Below are 18,161 nucleotides of genomic sequence, written 5' to 3'. Positions count from 1 at the left end.
TTCCCTTTGTCCCTTGGCCTCTGAGGATGAGATTTGTGCTTAAGAGGTTATTGCAAAGAGATGTGTCTTCTTGCATGGAAGATTTTCTGATGCAAGCTTCTTTGAAGCAGTTCAGTACGCTAAAATGTGCATGGTTGTGACCTTTTGTGGTCTCTGATAGGGACATGTTGGTATGCCAGTGGTAGGTCTGGTATTTAGGGATGCTCTGTTCTTTACTTGTTGGAGTAATCAGCGTAGTATGTCCTCACTACTCTTGTGGTGTGTATATTTATTATGGCGCTGATGGATTCGGAGCCTACGCTTAGTATTCTTTTGAATACATGATCTTGTGGTTTATCCTTCATTAAAGTTCTTTTCGACTCTTTGTTTTATGGTGCATGTTGCTTTCTCTCTCTAAGCGGACTGCATATATACATTTTTATTATATGTGCTTCACTTTTTGGAAAATTGTCCAAGTAAACTCAGAGTTTATGGTGCATTCTTTGGAAGACACAAGTTAGTGGCCTTCTCTGTGGGAGGGGATAGGCAATTCATTTGTTCATTCCTAAAACATGATGAAGTGAATTCTGTATCTTACGCTGTGTGATAGGTAGTGTTGGAAACAATCTGATGGTGACTTCTAGCTGCAGTTTTCTTACCTGTTTTATGGTAGGAGGTTTTAGGCTTTATAGGAAGCTCTTCTTGTTATTCTCCCACAATGCTTTTTGCATCGGTCTCGAGGTTATATATTACCTGTCTTTTTGGTTATGTATGTATTTTCTTTGTGTTTTACAAGTCCTTGGGAAATCATGGCTGTTACTTCTTGGGGTGGACTTGTGATCAAAATGTGTTCGTATCACAAGTGTTGTTGCAAGCGCTTGTTACTAAAAAGGACTCATTTTATATATTATTTCCTTTTAATGTGTTGTTTTATTCCCTATTAATGATTTGATACTGCACTAATAGGTGCATTCTCTTTTCTTCTTTCACTTGCCTTAATATTTTGAGCGTGCCCACAGCTCGGAGTCAAGTTCAGACTTTCGGACCATGACACTGAAGGCCATGCAGGTGCTGGCTTTGTAGATACCTGCGGTCCTGCAGTAAATGTGGGCCAGCAAAGCTCTATAAGTTGTCAGATCACTCCGAGTCTATTGTGACACACTTTTGTATATATTATTGATATGTCCAGGCGATACACCTTTGTGGCAAAATATTTTACAACTGGCATTAATGATGAATATTAAGAATACATTCAAACCTGTTAGTGTCACTTAGTCTCTTTACAGAGCCTTATGTAACCTTTGAGTGGTCATTTTGTTCAAACAAAATTCTTTATGCCTTGGAGGTATTATTGATCTTTCTTTTGGTTTAATTCATATTGGTATAATGAATCTGCGGCTAGACTGTTTCTACCAGATATTACGTTACCGAAGGTAAGTAACGTTTACGTTAACTTATGCTATATAGTTTTCAAAGGTGTGGCAAATAGGATTAACAGGGAGGTATTGTAGATTAGGGATTGCTGGAGGCTATGGTAGCTAGGTATGGTAGGTTGGAATGGCAGTTACAGTAGGTAGGTGTGGTAGGTATGGTAGACATGTATGGGAAAGCGGTGGGATAAGTTAGGTATAGTAGGTTAGGTATGGTGAATCAAGTAGGTATGGAAGGTAAGTATGGTGAACCTATTTTATGGTAAGTAAGTATGGTGGTAGGTATTGTAAGTGGGGATGGCAGATAAGGTATAGTTGGTTAAATTTGATAGTTTAGGCATGGTTGGTGGGTATGGTTGATCGATATGATAGGTTAGGTATGTTAGGGCAGGTATGATAGGTAGGCATGGTAGCTATATAGATGATTTTGGTCTGTATGGTAGGTAGCTACGTATGGTAGGGATTATTACAGGCTCTTTCTGATGTTAGGATGTGCCTGTAGTAGGAAACTAGAATACAATATATTATAGTGAGAGCATGAGCACCCACATATCAGAAGAACCGTACAGAATGAGTTCTCTTGTCAATATAACTGTCAACCTACAATAAAATGGGAAGTGGGGTTTAAGCAGGTGTGTTAGTCATGTTTGAATGGCAGTTTAGACCCAATTAGTCATGCGAAATAGACAGGTGCAGTGGGAAGGAAGTTGTAGGCATGGAAGGCAAAGGCATACAATTAGTCGCATGAATAGCAGTTTAACAGGAATTATTTCATTTTTTTCCCAAACTGATGGAAATGTAACTGTATATTCCAGCATCATTACTGTGCTGCTCAGTCGAGCACTTTGAGCAGCACAGTAATGATGTCATAAGACATTTTCATTCCTTATAGTAGTCTTGCAACAGAATTCAGCATGGCTTTGAGGAGTGCCAGGACATTTTTGGTATTGCTATTAGGGTTGTATTTTCACATTTGATGATTGAGATCACTAAAGCTTAAACAACCGAAAAGAAGTCTTTTGGGTTTAGGAACGATTAAACATTTTATTTTACATTTGGAGTGAGGCTCTAGGACCTTTTAGTGACTATGCAATATGTTAGCTAATAGATTAATATTGGTAAAAAGACCAGAGGGTTTCCCTCAGAGGAGGGATTTGAAGTGAACCTTCAACGTTAAGTTTGTTCTGTAAGCCAAACTTAGTTGAAGTTGTATATGTGTTGTAGAGACTGTAGGATAATTTCAGTCTCTTATGGTTTGAGTTTGAAAAGGTTAGACATCATAATATTCTAAAGATTTATTAAATAGCTTTTTAATTTACATATGTTGGGAAAGGAATGCCTTCTAAATGTTCCAGGTGTGTTGCCATGCCCGAGTGTCTAACTGCGTGTATCTTGTGTTCTAGCTTTTAAGTTTTAGATTTGGCGTCATTCTAATGTAACTCGTGGGCAGAAGCCTAGGCCTGTCCCTGATGAGATGGGTTTTGAATTTGTCCTTTGACCTTGAAAAGCACTTCTCGCGTGCCTTCAGTCACAGACAGTGGAGTACCAAACCTGTTGTGAGTACAGCATATAGAGCAGAGGTGGCAGAGTTGTGGGCAAAGCAGTGATGGACTGGGATTCAGACTTTTTGTTTATTTCAGTGCGATACTGTAAGTGCAATGAGTATGCCTAGGCATGGGTCCTGTGCTCACTTTGCCACTGGAACCAAGGTGCAACTGACTGATTAGCTCCAACATAGAGCAAAACCGTCTTGGGTTGCTTGTATTCAGGTACAGATAGAACCTAACTTGGCATTTTGTGATGTACAGTGGCTATTGGAGCAGGACAAGAGTGATTTACATATTACTGGGTGTAATCTGAGGTGACATGGTGGGCAAAAAAACAATGGACTAGGATGCAGCCTCCTAGTAATTACCAGTGGCTAAGAATAATTCAAGCATCCACCCATCATTATTCTGATGTGTTGGAACATATTGGGATTGATTGTGTAGAGTTCTAAAACAATGATGAGAAAAATGTTACATTGGTTCATTATGCAGTTTATGTCGTCAAAAATTTTGAAGGTGGCATCCAGTGCGGAATTCAGAGGAAAAAAGTGTTAGATGTTTACTGTTTTCAATGAGGGTATTGCATTGTCAAAAACAAAAATTGAATGGCATAAGGTTGTACCAGCTTTGTTGGGAAAGGTGGGAGGGAGTTTATACAGTTTGTTGAGAATGCAAGTTCTGTAGTAGGGGATCTCTGTGTATAGTCATAATCTTGTGAATAGTCCCGCCCATGTGCGTGGACCCCGGAGCAATCGAAATAGTCTCTTAAGTTGTCGTCTTCTGCAGTCCTGCATAGACACTTAAGAGAAAATCAAAGACAAATAATTCAGCCTAAAACTACAAGGCTACATTGGCCAGCACTTCATCTCGAAGTGAAAAATATAGCCAAATAATATGAAATTTTACACACTTTGTAAAGTTTGACACCTAGAGAAACTCCCCTTCACAAAAATCCTTTGTCATGATAGAGAGGAATGGTTGGACAGACAAGCCCCATAGGCTGCCATTATGTGTCTGGAAAAGGGATACCGTGCCTTTAAGGAACTCTCCAGAGACCCTCGGTATCCCGGGATGCACAGCCAAAGGCCTTTTACTTTCAGTTCTTTTTTCCGGCTCCTGCTAGCAGGACCATGGAGCATTGAGCTCTACCTTTATGGGTATATCCTCAATTTTTGGAGCTTTTCCAGTGTTTTGAGTGTTTCACTCGACGTCTGGGGTCTCCTCCAGTTGCTGTCTTTTTTGACCAGTTTTGCCACCTCTTTTTTGCCGAAGTGCCCTGAGTGTTTGGTAGGAAGAAGGCAAAATCTGACCCCCACAGAGTATGCATACTCTGTTTCCCTTCTGCCCATGCCCCTGACTCCTGAGATATCTGTAACTCTTTCTCCAGGAGGACCCTGCATGACAGGGAGAAGATTCGTCTCCAAGGCCTGGAGCAGAGGAAACATCAAGAACCAGGTGGGACTTCTGGACATGGAGGGACTCTGCCAATCCTCTGCGGGTGCATCGGCCTCTGGGGGGCTCCCCAGTCAAGAAAAGGCCCAGAAAAGGCACCGGTCCCAGTGGACATCAATGGCTTCGTCGTCGGTGTCGAGAGGTATGACTACCATCTGCTCCCCGTCGACCCAGGGATCTGGGTCGAAGCGACGTCGACGTTCAGCGTCGAGGGGTAGGACATCGAGACGTCGACGGTCGACGTCGAGGATTTTACCGGCGTCGACACACCATCAACGTCGTGATGAGTCCCGAAGAGGCAGGCGCTCGCCATCGAGGCGACACCGCCGTTCGCCTTCAACGTCGACACGAAGCTCGACGTCGAGGAGAGAAAGATCGATGTTGAGGCGGAGACGCTTGATGTCGGGGAGTTCATCGACGTCAGGAAGAACGACGCCGAGTAGAGAGACATCAAAGAGGTCGACATCGAGGAGGGAAAAGTCGACGTCGAAGAGGAAGTCGAGGCCCAGAACTGTATCTAGTGCCTCTGTGGATAGCGTCTCATTGTCATCATCATCGGCGAGTCCCCGGTCGCGACGGCGCCGGCACTCGCACTCAGAGAGGTCAGCCTCCAGAGCACCCTCCCCGAGGCCTGCTCGTAAGAAGAGGAGAGTTCCTAGGTCACCGGACTCTTGATTATTCCCAGACCTACTCGCCCTCAAGGCCCAGGACGCCTACGCCTCCTCCTCTTCCGCAACTTCCTCCTCCTCCTCCATCACCGCCTCGGCCACCACAACCAAACCCTTTGGTTCCGGCTCAGCCTCTTCCGTTTCCGCAGCCTCCTGTGCGGGGGGTTCCTGCAAGGCCCAGAAAGCCAAGGTCAAGATTCAGAGGGAGGCATCACTCTCGCAGTGAGCATAGATCTTCGACGAGGTCACGTCATCGGCGGTGGAGGAAAAGGTCACGGTCCAGGTACACAGACTCGTTGAGTGACAGGAGATATTCTCCCACTTTGATGGACTCTCCTCCGACGAGAGTGTCACCAGTGCATGACATTGTGATGTTCCAGGATGTGCTGCTGAGGGGGGCAGCGAAGTTTGGGATCACATTGACTGTGCCCACCCCTTCCACCTCTGTGATTTTTGAAACGTTGCAGCGCAGGCACCTCTCTCACCCTTTGGTGCCAGGACTGGAAGAACCAGCCATTGAGCTGTTTCTGACGCCGGCCTCGGTGAAGTGGACGCCATCTAGGCTTCAAAAGAAGTACCGGCCCCCGGATTCTGATCCTGCGTTCTTAATAGCAGATCCTGTGCCGGATTCCGTCATTGTGACAGCGGCCAAAAATCTGCATTCCACTGCCCCTTCGTCTACGGTCCCTCCAGACAAGGAGAGCCGTCACATGGATTCGGTAGGAAGAAAAGTCTGCAGTACAGCTGCCACTCTGATCAAAGCGGCTAGTGCATCAGTGCTTTTGGGTTGGTATGACCGCTCCTTGTGGGAGTCCCTGCTGCAACTCATTGAGCTCCTCCCGAGAGACAGGAGAGAAGACTTCCGGAGCTCTTGAATGAGGGCATGATGGTTTCAAATCAGGTCATCAGTTCGGCGGGGGATGCCTCTCTCCTGGCTGCGCATGGGTATTGCCATGGCATAAACTTGAGACGACATTCCTGGTTGCGCCTTACCTCTCTTAAGCCTGAGGCGCAACAGCAGATTGCTAACTTGCCTTTTTCAAGATCTACCCTCTTTGGGGCACATGCGGACAAAGAGATGGCCCGCATGAAGGCCGAAGTGGAAACGCTGAAGGCTGTCGATTTGGAGAAACTGAAGGACCAGTGAAAGTCATTCCGTCCCTTCCAGAGGCGTTACTCTTCCCAGAGATAGCAGCGTGGCAAGGTCGCCAAGCAGGCCAACAGCAGCAGCAACTACAGCAATACCAGCTGTGAGAAGTTGGCCTGATATATAATGTTCACTATTCTAGTGAGCACTTTGTATCAGTCCAAACAACCCTTATGGTGATTGGTTGTAAGTCAACCTTATAGACCAGCTATCCTAGTAGCGTGGATACGAGCAGTCTTCGGGCTAAACTCTAGAGGGCGTGTTAAGCCAGCTGTTATACCATCACATATACCCCTTGAACACCAAGTGAAAGGACACCACACAAGTGTTATGAAAATAAACAGTGTATTTATTAGAATCACCACAGCCCTGTACTCTTTTTGAGGACAGGGTACTAAGCACACAACAAAACTCTTATAAAAATACTTTAAGTTGCACAATTTACACAAATGCCAGAGGGGCACGACAAACCATATACTATGGAAGTGGAATGCGAAATTACTAGCAGGTAAGTACTGTACTAATAGGCTTTGGAATCGCTAGGACTACGTTACTGAACCTTCAGATTACTAGTAGGAGGCCTAGGGGACTCGGGTGCAGAGTGTGCACTATCACGCGGGATGCGGGACAAAGTCTATGGGAGCTAGTAAAGACAAAGTTAGTGTTCTCGGGCGAACCCGATAAGGTAGATCAAAAACGACAGTGGATCCTGACCCTTGGATAGTGAGGCTATGCTGGGGCACCGAAATGCCGAAGTTACCTAGCCCAGGGGCTGCAGCTGCATAGGTCTCAAAAGACGTCGGGAATCCTCGTAGACGAACCAGGAGCCTGAAGAAAGAAGTTGCTGGCAGGTGACCAGTGAAGATAGTTCGAGTGATCCAAGCCTGGATCGAAGATGGATGACACCTGAAAGCAGAGGGGACCAAGTTCGTGACTACTAGCCAGTAGTCAGGTGGCACCAGGAGGGCACCGGATGGTAGTCACCTCGACTAGGTGAGTGGGCGACGCTGTGCTCTTCAGATCCCACGGACCAGGAGGCGTTGTCGGCGAACAGGATGGAGGTGCGAGCTGTCCCATGATGGATGATGCTATCGACGCCGCTGGACCCAGGATTGGGGCAACAAGTCTTGGCAAATTCAAGCCCACGCGGTGGACTCAAAATGGCGTCTGGAGAGGACCAGGAGGGTCCGGGGTGCTCCTCTTTTGGGAAGGGAGCAAGGTCCAGTCTGGAGCAACCAGACCAGCAGCAGTGATGTCGTCCGGCGTCGTTAAGAAGGCCACAAGCCAGCGGGCTAGTAGCCAAACAACGCGGTGAGAAGCAAAAAGCAGAAGGGCCCCACGCAGATCGTGGAGATGCTGGGAGGCTGGACTTCGGTGCGGGACCTGCTCAGGGTCGGGGCTTCTCGGACCCCAATGCACTTACCAGAGGATCCCTCGGCGGTCGTGCTGGATAGAAGTCGTGCAGTTCTGATGATGGCCGGTCCCTCGAGGTCTCGTCGCACCTACGGTTCTCAGCTTAGCTGTAGAGGTAGGTAGAGGTCAGAGGTGCCAGGGAAGCCGGGTCTCGTCATGCTGGTCGGTCGGATTCCTGAGGAAGGACGTGCAGCAAACCGCAGAGTTCTTAGATGGTGCCTGCGGATGCAGGGTGACTACTCCTTAGCCACAAGGGAGAAATCTTGAGAAGAAGTCGAGAGTTCCTTTCGTAGAAAGTAGTTTCTTGATTCAAAGATGATCTAATTTGGAAGGGTCCCCGCTCCTGCCTTTATCCTAAAGAAAGGGGTGGGTACGCGACTAGGTCCTGCCCTAGGGGTGGGACCAGGAAGGGGCTGGTGTGCCCCTGGAACTGGTTCCAGCCGGCAGATGCGTAGTGAGCACCGGGGTGCCACTCTGCAGTCACCTTCCTGTAAAGCCCTGCCTACCCAGGATACACAAAACCCTGTCTGGGATGGTGCTAGCACCGCCCCTGACAGGAAACCCTTTGTCCAAGCTCTCCTCGCTGGAAGGACTCCCAGCAGCAGGAGGTCAGACTCGTGTCTGTGGTGGCAGCATCCATTTTGTGGAGCTGAGGCTTCAGTTAACTGTAACCGGGGTTCACAGTTACATACATGTCGTGTCCCTCTAGAAGGGTGGAATGCTAACCCCGTCGCCAGAATTGGCGAGGGGTTAGTATTCCAATTCGTATGACACCTTACTCGACATGTTTTGATAAAGCAATACCAATGATAGCATTTAACCGCGAGGATTATAATGCACTTAAGAGTATATGGTATGCGTTATCATGGAACAGCTATTAGGACTTGGTTCCGCAAGCTGCAAACGGGCTCAGCTCATGCCAGAGCACCATTTCACACGATTCCAAGAACTCTGCCTTCAGGATTGTCAAGGCCTGCCATAGGAGTGACTGATAGGAATCTGTGTGTCCATTTTTAGGGTTAGATATAGGTATACTATATCTAAAGCAAAGGGTGATTACACCACCTTGCCCCAGCTGTCGTGCAGCCAGTTGTGTCAGATTTAGATGGCCAGCCAGGTGTGGCATAATACATGCTTCAGCCCCTGGTAGGCCCTGGGTACACCTATGCCCTGAGTTACAGGGTCTGATAAGGTGGCCCAGTTCCAATTGGATAATGCACCTAAGGTACACATGTCAATTTAGTGAGAGAACAGCTAGGCTGTGGGTCTGATTGGCAGGCCCACAGCCAGAGAAAGTCGTAAACCAGTGAAACAAAAGCAAAAAAATCTGGGTGATCATAGGATTGCAGACCCTACTCTCCTACACCAGCGACAACTCTTCCAGAAACGTAGAGGGGCAGAGGCAGACAGCAGGCCTCCTCGGCAAATAAGGGCCCGGCCAGGTCTAAGCCCTGAGGAGTTACTGCCCCCTCGTCCGTTACCCGCTCCGGTGGGGGGAAGTATACATATTTACTTGGCAGATTGGAGAAAAATTACTCAGGACAAGTGGGTGCTGAATATTGTTTGCAATGTATACAGTCTTCGTTTTGTCAGCCCTTCTCCAGCTATTCCACTAGTTCGTTCGCAATATCAGCTGCGCAAACTTCAAGCGGAGGCTGATACCCTGTTAAGAAAAAGGGTGATTCAAGACTTTCCTCTGTCTCAAAGGAGAAAGGGTCTTTATTCAAGGTTCTTTCTGGTACGCAAAAAGGACAAAAACGAGTTCAGGCCCATTCTGGATTTGCGATAAGCAAACAAATGGATTCGCAGGGAGAAATTTCGCATGCTGTCTTTGCACCAGATTTATCCTCAGCTGCAGCGAGGAGACTGGCTTTGCGCAATAGACCTGCAGGATGCGTACTTCCATGTGCCCATTGCTCGGAAACACAGGAAGTTCCAACGCTTCCTGGTCGGCACCAATCACTATCAGTACACCGTACTACTGTTTGGTCTGAAGTCTGCACCCAGGACTTTTTCAAAATGCATGGCAGTGGTGGCAGCGCAACTGAGAAAGAACAAGGTGTTTGTCTACCCGTACCTGGATGACTGGTTGATCAAAGCCTTCACCTTCCAGGAAGCACAATTGCATTTCAACAGGGCGGCCGTTCTGTTGAATCAGCTGGGTTTGCATATCATCATGTCCAAGTCCGTCCCGACTCCGGTTCAGTGCCTGCAGTACTTGGGATCCTCCATCAATACTCTCGGAGCAAGCATGTCTCCTTCGGAGGAGCGAATCTTATCGATCCTTCGGAAGGCTCAGGCTCTCATGTCCGTTCCATCAACAACAGTGAGGACGGTGTCTTCTCTTCTGGAGTCGAGGGCATCTTGCATCTTCCTCACACCACATGCACGCCTCCACATGAGACCGCTGCAGGAATGTCTGGAGGATTAATTGGACCAGAAACGAGGGAGCTGGGACGCCAGGATCCACCTGTCTCTACACGCTCAACCGTCCCTGATATGGTGGTGTTCAGCAGAGAATCTCCTCAAGGGGGTTCCATTCTACAAGGAGATTCCCATACAGAATATTGTGATGGACGCTTCTCTCCACGGCTGGGGAGCGCATTCAGACCATCTACAGATCCAAGGAACGTGGTCCCAGACGGAATCCACGTACCATATCAACTTTCTGGAACTCAGAGCTGTTCATTTGGTGCTGAAAGCCTTTCATCCGTCCTTCCAGACCAACTCCTTGCTTGTACATATGGACAATACGACCACAATGTATTAACTCAACAAGCGGGGGGCTCGAGATCGCACACACTGCCCCAAGAAGCGCAGACGATCTGGCTGCAAGCCAGAGGACTGACGATAACAGCTACCCATCTACCAGGTGTGCAGAATGCTCAGGCGGACACACCCAGCAGGCTGGTCCAGGAAAATCACGAGTGGGTCCTAAACGACGAGGTACTAGGAAACATCTTCTGAAGATGGGGCACTCCAGACATAGATCTGTTCACCACCGCCGAAAACAGAAAATGCAGAGACTTCGCCTCCAGGTTTTACCAACCGGGGACTCTGGGGAATGCGCTATGGATCAGCTAGTCGAACAGCTTTCTGTACGCTTTTCCGGCCATTACCCTGATTCCGGCAGTACTCATCAAGCTGTCTCATTCCAGAGGGCGAATGATCCTCATTGCTCTGGAGCGGCCACTACAATAGTGGTTTACCGACCTGCTTTACCGGTCTTTCCAATCCCACCTGCGCCTTCCATGTCGGCCGGACCTTCTAACGAAGTTTGGGGGGGCAGATGGTGCACCCTAACCTCTCATCGTTGAGTTTTGTGTTATGGCGCCTGAGATAGTACAGTATGGACACTTGAACTTGGCTGACAATTGCATGGAAATACTCAAGGAGGCTAAGAGACCTTCCACCAGGACTTCCTATGCCTACAAGTGGAAAAGGGTCTGCATCTGGTGCACGTCCAAGAACGCTGATCCTACCTCCGCAAGGAAGATGTTATCCTTCCATATCTCTTGCATTTGGCTCAATCTGGCCTTAATTTCCATTCTATTAAGGTTCACCTTGCAGCATTAACTGCATATAGGAAATGCCCTTCACAAACATCCTTCTTCCAGATTCCTGTAATTAAAGATTTTTTGGAGGGATTGAAGAAAGTATTTCTCCCTGTTAGGCGTCCGCCGCCTTCTTGGGAACTGAATGTGGTGCTGTCTCGGGTGATGAAGGAACCTTTTGAACCTATTCATAAGGCTTCTCTGCAGCATCTATCCTGAAAGGCGGCCTTCCTTGTGGCGATAACATCGGCCCGCAGGGTGAGTGATATCCAGGCCTTGTGTAGCCAAGAGCCGTATACGGTGTTTCATCCTTCTAAGGTGGTCATGAGGACTTACGCTAAGTTCCTGCCTAAAGTGATTTCTGATTTTCATGTCAATCAGACGATAACTTTACCCACGTTTTTTCAACATCCTTCCTCTCCGGCGGAGAGGTCTCTTCATTCCCTGGATGTAAGAAGGGTGTTGAAGTTATACTTAGATAAGACCAAGGACCTTCGTAGGTCAGACCAATTGTTTGTCAATTATGGTTCGGTCAGCACTGGTCTTGCCACATCTAAACAGTCCATCTCTAGATGGATCGTGTCCTGTATCCAGTTATGTTACCAAAAGGCTAACAAAACCTTAGGGGGTAAGCCTAAGGCTCATTCCACCAGGGGCAAAGCAGCTACAACGGCTTTGCTACATAATGTTCCCATTGCAGATATCTGTAGGGCTGCCACCTGGAAGGCGGTCCATACCTTTGCCAAACACTACTGCCTGGACTCTGATACCGGAGCAGACGCTCAGGTTGGGCAGGCCTCGTTGAGAAAGTAGTGGTTTTTATCTGTTTCCTCCACCGCTGATTTGGTTTGTTGGGATAGGCTTGCCATTTTATTCACAAGATTATGACTAGACACAGAGATCCCCTACTACAGAAGGAGTAGTTTCTTACCTGTAACTCCAGTTCTGTAGTAGGGGTATCTCTGTTATAGTCATAAGCGCCCTCCCTCCTCCCCGGTGGATGAAATGATAATGTACTGAATGCTACAGGCCTAGCTTTATACACCTTCAGAAAGAACTGAAAGTGAAAGGCCTTTGGCTGTGCATCCTGTGATAACGAGGGTCTCTGGAGAGTTCCTTAAAGGCACAGTATCCCTTTTCCAGACACATAATGGCAGCCTATGGGGCTTGTCTGTCCAACCCTTCCTCTCTATCATGACAAAGGATTTTTGTGAAGGGGAGTTTCTCTAGGTGTGAAACTTTACAAAGTGTGTAAAATTTAATATTATTTGGCTATCTTTTTCACTTCGAGACGAAGTGCTGGCCAATGTAGCCTTGTAGTTTTAGGCTGCATTATTTGTCTTTGATTTTCTCTTAAGTGTCTATGCAGGACTACAGAAGAAGGCTACTTAAGAGACTATTTCGATTGCTCCGGGGTCCACGCACATGGGCGGGACTATTCACAAGATTATGACTATATATGATTATATGATATATGATTATGACTATAACAGAGATACCATTACTACAGAACTGGAGTTACAGGTAAGAAACTTTGAGTTGATCAATTCTTGACTCTTTAAAGGAGAACCATTTGAGAACTTCAGTATTTTGGCTTTGGGTTGCACAGGGTTTTGTGTTGACTGAAGTTTGGTTTTAAGTTTGACAACCTGAAACAGCTCCTTTGACTTGTTGAGTGAGTTTGTAGCCTGGCTCGTACAAAGTTGGCTTTTGTGGAAATCCTTATGCTTCAATATTCTTTTACTTGGTCTTTTAGAGCCGATAAGATTTTAAGTTTTCCTTCCCTTTTTTCTATGTTAAGTAATGGCTATTGAGTTTGTGTGTAGGGCTGTTGATTTAAAAGGGAGTAAGTTGTCAATAGGTGTTTGGATCTCTTAATTTTATTTGGTGAATGAAGTGCTGACCTCGTTATGCCCTTTTGATAGGGAAGAATTAAGTGCTGAAACAAGTGTGGAACCTGGGATGCAGTGCTCTTTTAAATTGTATTCATATATTTTCTTTGAGTAACTGGAGATGAGGGGGGGGTAAAATAATTTCATTAACACAAACACTTTAATTCTAGCTTAATTCTTTTATTGATGTGGTGTCTATTTCTCAGAAAATAGGCTAAAATGAAAGACTGTCATTGAGGTGGATATGTTGCTACTATCCATGACACCCCTTATGTTTAACAAACAAACCCACAAAGTATAACTTAAAAAAAATATATAGAAAGAGCAAATTATTTAGGCAGTGACAGTAAAATGTAAACATATTAAATGTGATACTTGTAGGATCCATTCCAACTCTGGAGCACACAAATCACCACACCGCACTCATTTAGCGTGAAACAAAATTTTTCCTATTCTTCGGCATGCGACCTTTCACTGAACGCACTGAAGCACAGACTTTATTGACCTCACCCAGACGCACCCAAATACCTTCCAACTGATTACATAACTTTGTAGGTGTCGATTAGGATCACAAGGGTCCTACTGCACATGACCACATGACACTACATCCCGCACTTTGTTAAATAAAAGAAAAAGGCACCAGTCTTCCAGATCAAGCCTTACGAGTTTAAGGAGCTAAACTGTCATCTGGCATAGTAGATGTAGACTCAGATGTTTGACTTTGGCAGTCAAGTGGACTTGTCCCACTCATAAGGTCTGAAGATGACGAACAATGAGGTGGATGTCTGAAATGTAATGAGCCTCTAATGGACTTTCCAGGACGTTGAGCGGTCACCATATGTCCTTTACCTGTTACAACTCTCAATGATTCAACATCAAATGCAGTGCCAGTCTTGCGTTCCCATTTTTGTTTGATTAGGACCTCGTCTCCGTCCACGAAAATCGTGTCCCGAGCTCATTAGAGCTTATCTGTATAGGCTTTCATCTTACTTTTGCGAGAAGCATGCACAACACGAATCTCATTAGTGTCTATTATTTAGCTTGTGCATTTCCCAATGGCTCTCCTGAACATCAAGGTGGCAGAGTGTTCACCTGTTGTAGAAGGGATAGTTAACCTATAGGCACGAAGGTTTGTACATAAGGCTGACTTGAAATTGATTCCTTTGAGTGAAGTGCACTGAATATTTTCTTCAGGATGCCCATAAATTGTTCAACAACGCCATATCCCTGTGGCCAGAGAGGTGTTCTTTTCTGATGCTTGACGTTGAAATGACTAAGAAAGTGCTTAAATTCTCTGCTATTGAAGAGTAGACCATTGTCAAATTTGAGGATGGAGGGAATACCCCACGCTGCAAAAATATAATCCAGCCTCTTGATGACTTTGTCATGGGTGGCCTATGATGAGTCTTCCACTAAGGGAAAACGTGAGTACTCATCAATAAGTACCATGAGATGATGGGCATTGTTTAAGGGTGCAAAGAAATCAACTGCACTTTTCTCTCGCGCTTGTTTAGGAAGATCAGACATATTAAGCGGATGCTGCGTTGTCTTGGGAGTTACACAGGTGAAATGCTTTCAGTTACTTCTTGACTCGTTTGGCAATGTGAGGAAGCTACACTCGATCTCTGAGGACTCTCTTGGTGGCTATAATGCCAATATGTCCTTTGTGTGCCAGTTCAATGACTTTTTGTCTCAAGCTCTCAGGTATGACTTTCCTCGAAGCTCTTAGTATAATACCTTTATGAGTGACAGAAAGTTATTCTTGCACATGAATTTTTGATATTAAATGTCATCTGTGAGAGGTCGAGTATGTTTCTCCAGTATTAGGGGTGTCTTTCATAGATTCACATGCTTGAATATTCCCCGTCGTCGAAGTGGGAGTCCCACAGTAAATAAAATAGCAATAATGCTAAATAAATATAAATATATATAATATATATGTACACATAATACATGATAAAGAAGAGGAAACATAATAGAAACCTCAAAAAAAACGATTCCTACAAAGGAATGCATGGTAAAGAGAAAAAAACACTTGTAACACATTAGTGTCATTATGTTAGTCCAAATTACAGCCAATCAGGCATCAGCACCATCTAGAACCTTCTCCTCAGAAGCTCAAGCCCTCAGATTTTCTACCGCACGTCGTGTGAAGGGAGTCTCCCTGAGCTCTGCTCAGTTTTTACCTCTACTCTTCTAGTTCCAGTGTTTTTCTCAACATGTCAAGTAAGAAGTCTTTATTTAGACCTTGCTCTTCTTGTGGGAAGCTGCGCCTTTTTGAAAAGGACCCCCACCAGAAGTGTATATACTGTTTATACCCTGATCACAAGGCTGGCAGCTGCAAGTTCTGTAGAACTTTTTTTACTAAGACTCTGAAGGACAGAGAAGGCCGCCTTCTCCTTTGGCTTCAACGTCTAAAGGACAAGGAATCAGTCCTGTCAGACGCAGAAAGTTTTCATTCAGGACTTTCTTCAGCAGCATCCAAGTGTGGTAGTTTACAGGAAGTTCCATCTCCTTTCCTAAAGAAGATGAAGTTGGCCATGCCTCTGGCTCCTGGGGCGTCTTCAGCCACCCCTACCACCTTTACGCCCACGAGACCTGGCTCTCAGGCGTCTTCTGCTGCCTCTCGAGGTGTTTCCACGCCTCTTAAAGTTTCGCCGTCGACGGGAGTGTCGACAAGCGCTCCGACGACGAGAACGGCATTTGCTGCATCCTCGACGACGATGCTGACTACATCATCAGCTTTTTCCTCGTCGACGACGGTCTCGTCGACAGCTTCCACGTCGACGAGAGTTTCATTGTCTTCTAAACCAGTTCCGTCGACGATTCCAATCTCGTCGAGGAAGAAGAAAGAATCCTCGTCGACGAAAGTCTCGAAGAAATCATCGTCGTCGACGGTGACTCCGTCGACCAAGATCTCGTCGACGAAGATACCGTCGACCAAGGATTCGTCGACGAAGACATCGTCGACCAAAGCCTCGTCGACGAAGACTCCGTCTACAGAGTTTCTACTGGCGTCGACGACCGTTCCGTCGACGGTTGCTTCGTCGACAACCTCGTCTCCAGCTGATCGCCCGTTGACGGTGACCCTGACGACGACTCCGTCGACGGCTATACCGTCGACGATGACTTCTCCAAAACTATCTTCATCGACGACCAAGTCAGTATCGTCGACGATAACCACAACGGCACCGTCGACGGTGGCACCACTTTCTTTTGCCTCGCCGCCGTTAGTGCCTTTGAAGACTTCAGAATCTTCTCATCGTCGCAAAAAGACTCCATGCCACCAGATCTCTGATCCAGAGCTGCAACCACCTTCTCCAATGTTTGCCACTACCTCTGAGCATGATACTGACTCAGAACAAGAAGGGGATACGTTTGGAGCGGCACAAAGTCCCTCTAACTTAATAATTAAATGTCAGGACTCGGATTCTGACGAAGGTGACGGTGATCAACAGTTTCAATCTGAGGAACAGCTGGTTCAAGTCCCTATGGCTACCATTCCTTTAACCCTAATCTCAAATCTCCAACTTATGCTGGATGATTACAACCGCCGTTTTCCAGCAACGCCACAGAGTACACCAGCGCCATCTCCGGCTCGCGTAGCACTGCCTCCACCATCTCTGCCGCCTATCTTACCACCTACAACTTCGTCTCAGGTTCAGACATCTATTAGAATCCAGACAACGGTTTATCGGATGATGAGGCGGTCCCAGAGCATGAGGACGGAGAGGTCTCAGACAATTCGGACGACCAGGATATGACGGACTGGGACGATTATCAGGCACAGACGCCCTCGCCTCAACCAGGGAACTCTGGAGATTCACCACCGGTAGATATCGCCGGTTTCCATCTTTTAATGGATAAAGCAGCTCTGCGTTTCAAATTAGCAAGATCACAGCGTGAGGAGGACTGTTTCCTTTATGATTTTAAAGATAAACCTTATAAGCAGACCCACACAATTCCTATAATCGATTTTGTGTGGAAGGAAGGAATTAAACTCATGACTGCTCCAAACTCCTTACCTGCTCAAATACGCGCCTTGAGAAAAAATACAGGGCCCCAACTGGCTCTCCGGCTTGCCTGCTTTCTCACCCCAAGCCGGACTCGGTAGTGACTCAGGCCGCACAGCGTCGAGCCCGGAATCCAGCGGCTCCAATCACATCCCCTCTAGATAGGGAGGGTCGACGCCTGGATGGCTTCCACATCTGTCCGGGCGGCCAATGCCCTAGCAATCTTGGGACGTTATGACGGACAAATGTGGTCAGACATTTCAGATTTGATGGAACTTATACCTGATGCTTCCAAGGCTGACGCTCAACAGATTCTTCGCGATGGTCAGAGAACGTCAGAAGAAATGATCGACTGCGCAGTCGATATTGCTAACACAGGTTTCCGTCAGCTTGCAAGTGCGGCTGCACTCCGACGACAGGATTGGTTAAAATCCACGTCCTTCCGGCAGGAAGTCCAATCCAAAATACTGGATATGCCGTATGATGGGGAATCCCATATCGATGACGCCCTGGAATCTATTAAGAAAGACACCGATACGGCAAAGTCTTTGGGCACGTCACAATTCCGGAAGCAGTCCTTTCGAGGTGCGCGCGGACGCAGCACTTCTTCCAACGTTCGAGGTGGGCAGCAATACCGCTCATACAATCAGACCGGCCAACGTCAGCAGCCCTCCAGGCCCTACAGAGGAAAGTCCTCTTACCGTGGATCCAACTCTAAGCGCCAATGTCTTTTCTCACCCTCAAAGTGTTGGAGGTCGAATCTCTCTGTTTTATTCTCAGTGGTCCTCGATCACGAGGTCTGAGTTGCTAACAGCGAAACCAAAAATTAAGGAACAAAGAATTACGTGTGTAAGTAAATATTCCAACGTAAGTGCGGATTTCAAAAGAATTATCCGTATAAACTGGTTAAATTGGAACCAGACTTCAAAGGAATATTCCAGAAGGAACCACTGTTCGCATTTACCAGAGGGAAAAACGTAGGTGAATTATTGAAAACTCCCAAACACACGATCAACAAACAGACATTCAAAGGAACAGTACATTGTTTAAATTGTGGTAATTGCCA

General features: G+C 46.6%; 1 protein-coding gene across 1 annotated transcript in view; it reads left to right on the top strand.

Annotated features, from left to right (window-relative positions):
- The window catches only part of ANKRD55 (ankyrin repeat domain 55), a 1,082,889-nt gene that overhangs the window by 100,566 nt on the left and 964,162 nt on the right, over positions 1–18,161 (top strand). The window lies entirely within an intron of this gene.

Source organism: Lissotriton vulgaris, chromosome 3_1 (assembly GCF_964263255.1).
Source record: "Lissotriton vulgaris chromosome 3_1, aLisVul1.2, whole genome shotgun sequence".
NCBI classification, from domain to species: domain Eukaryota; kingdom Metazoa; phylum Chordata; class Amphibia; order Caudata; family Salamandridae; genus Lissotriton; species Lissotriton vulgaris.
Note: the sequence above shows the minus strand (reverse complement) of the source record. Positions and strands in the feature narration are given on the sequence as shown.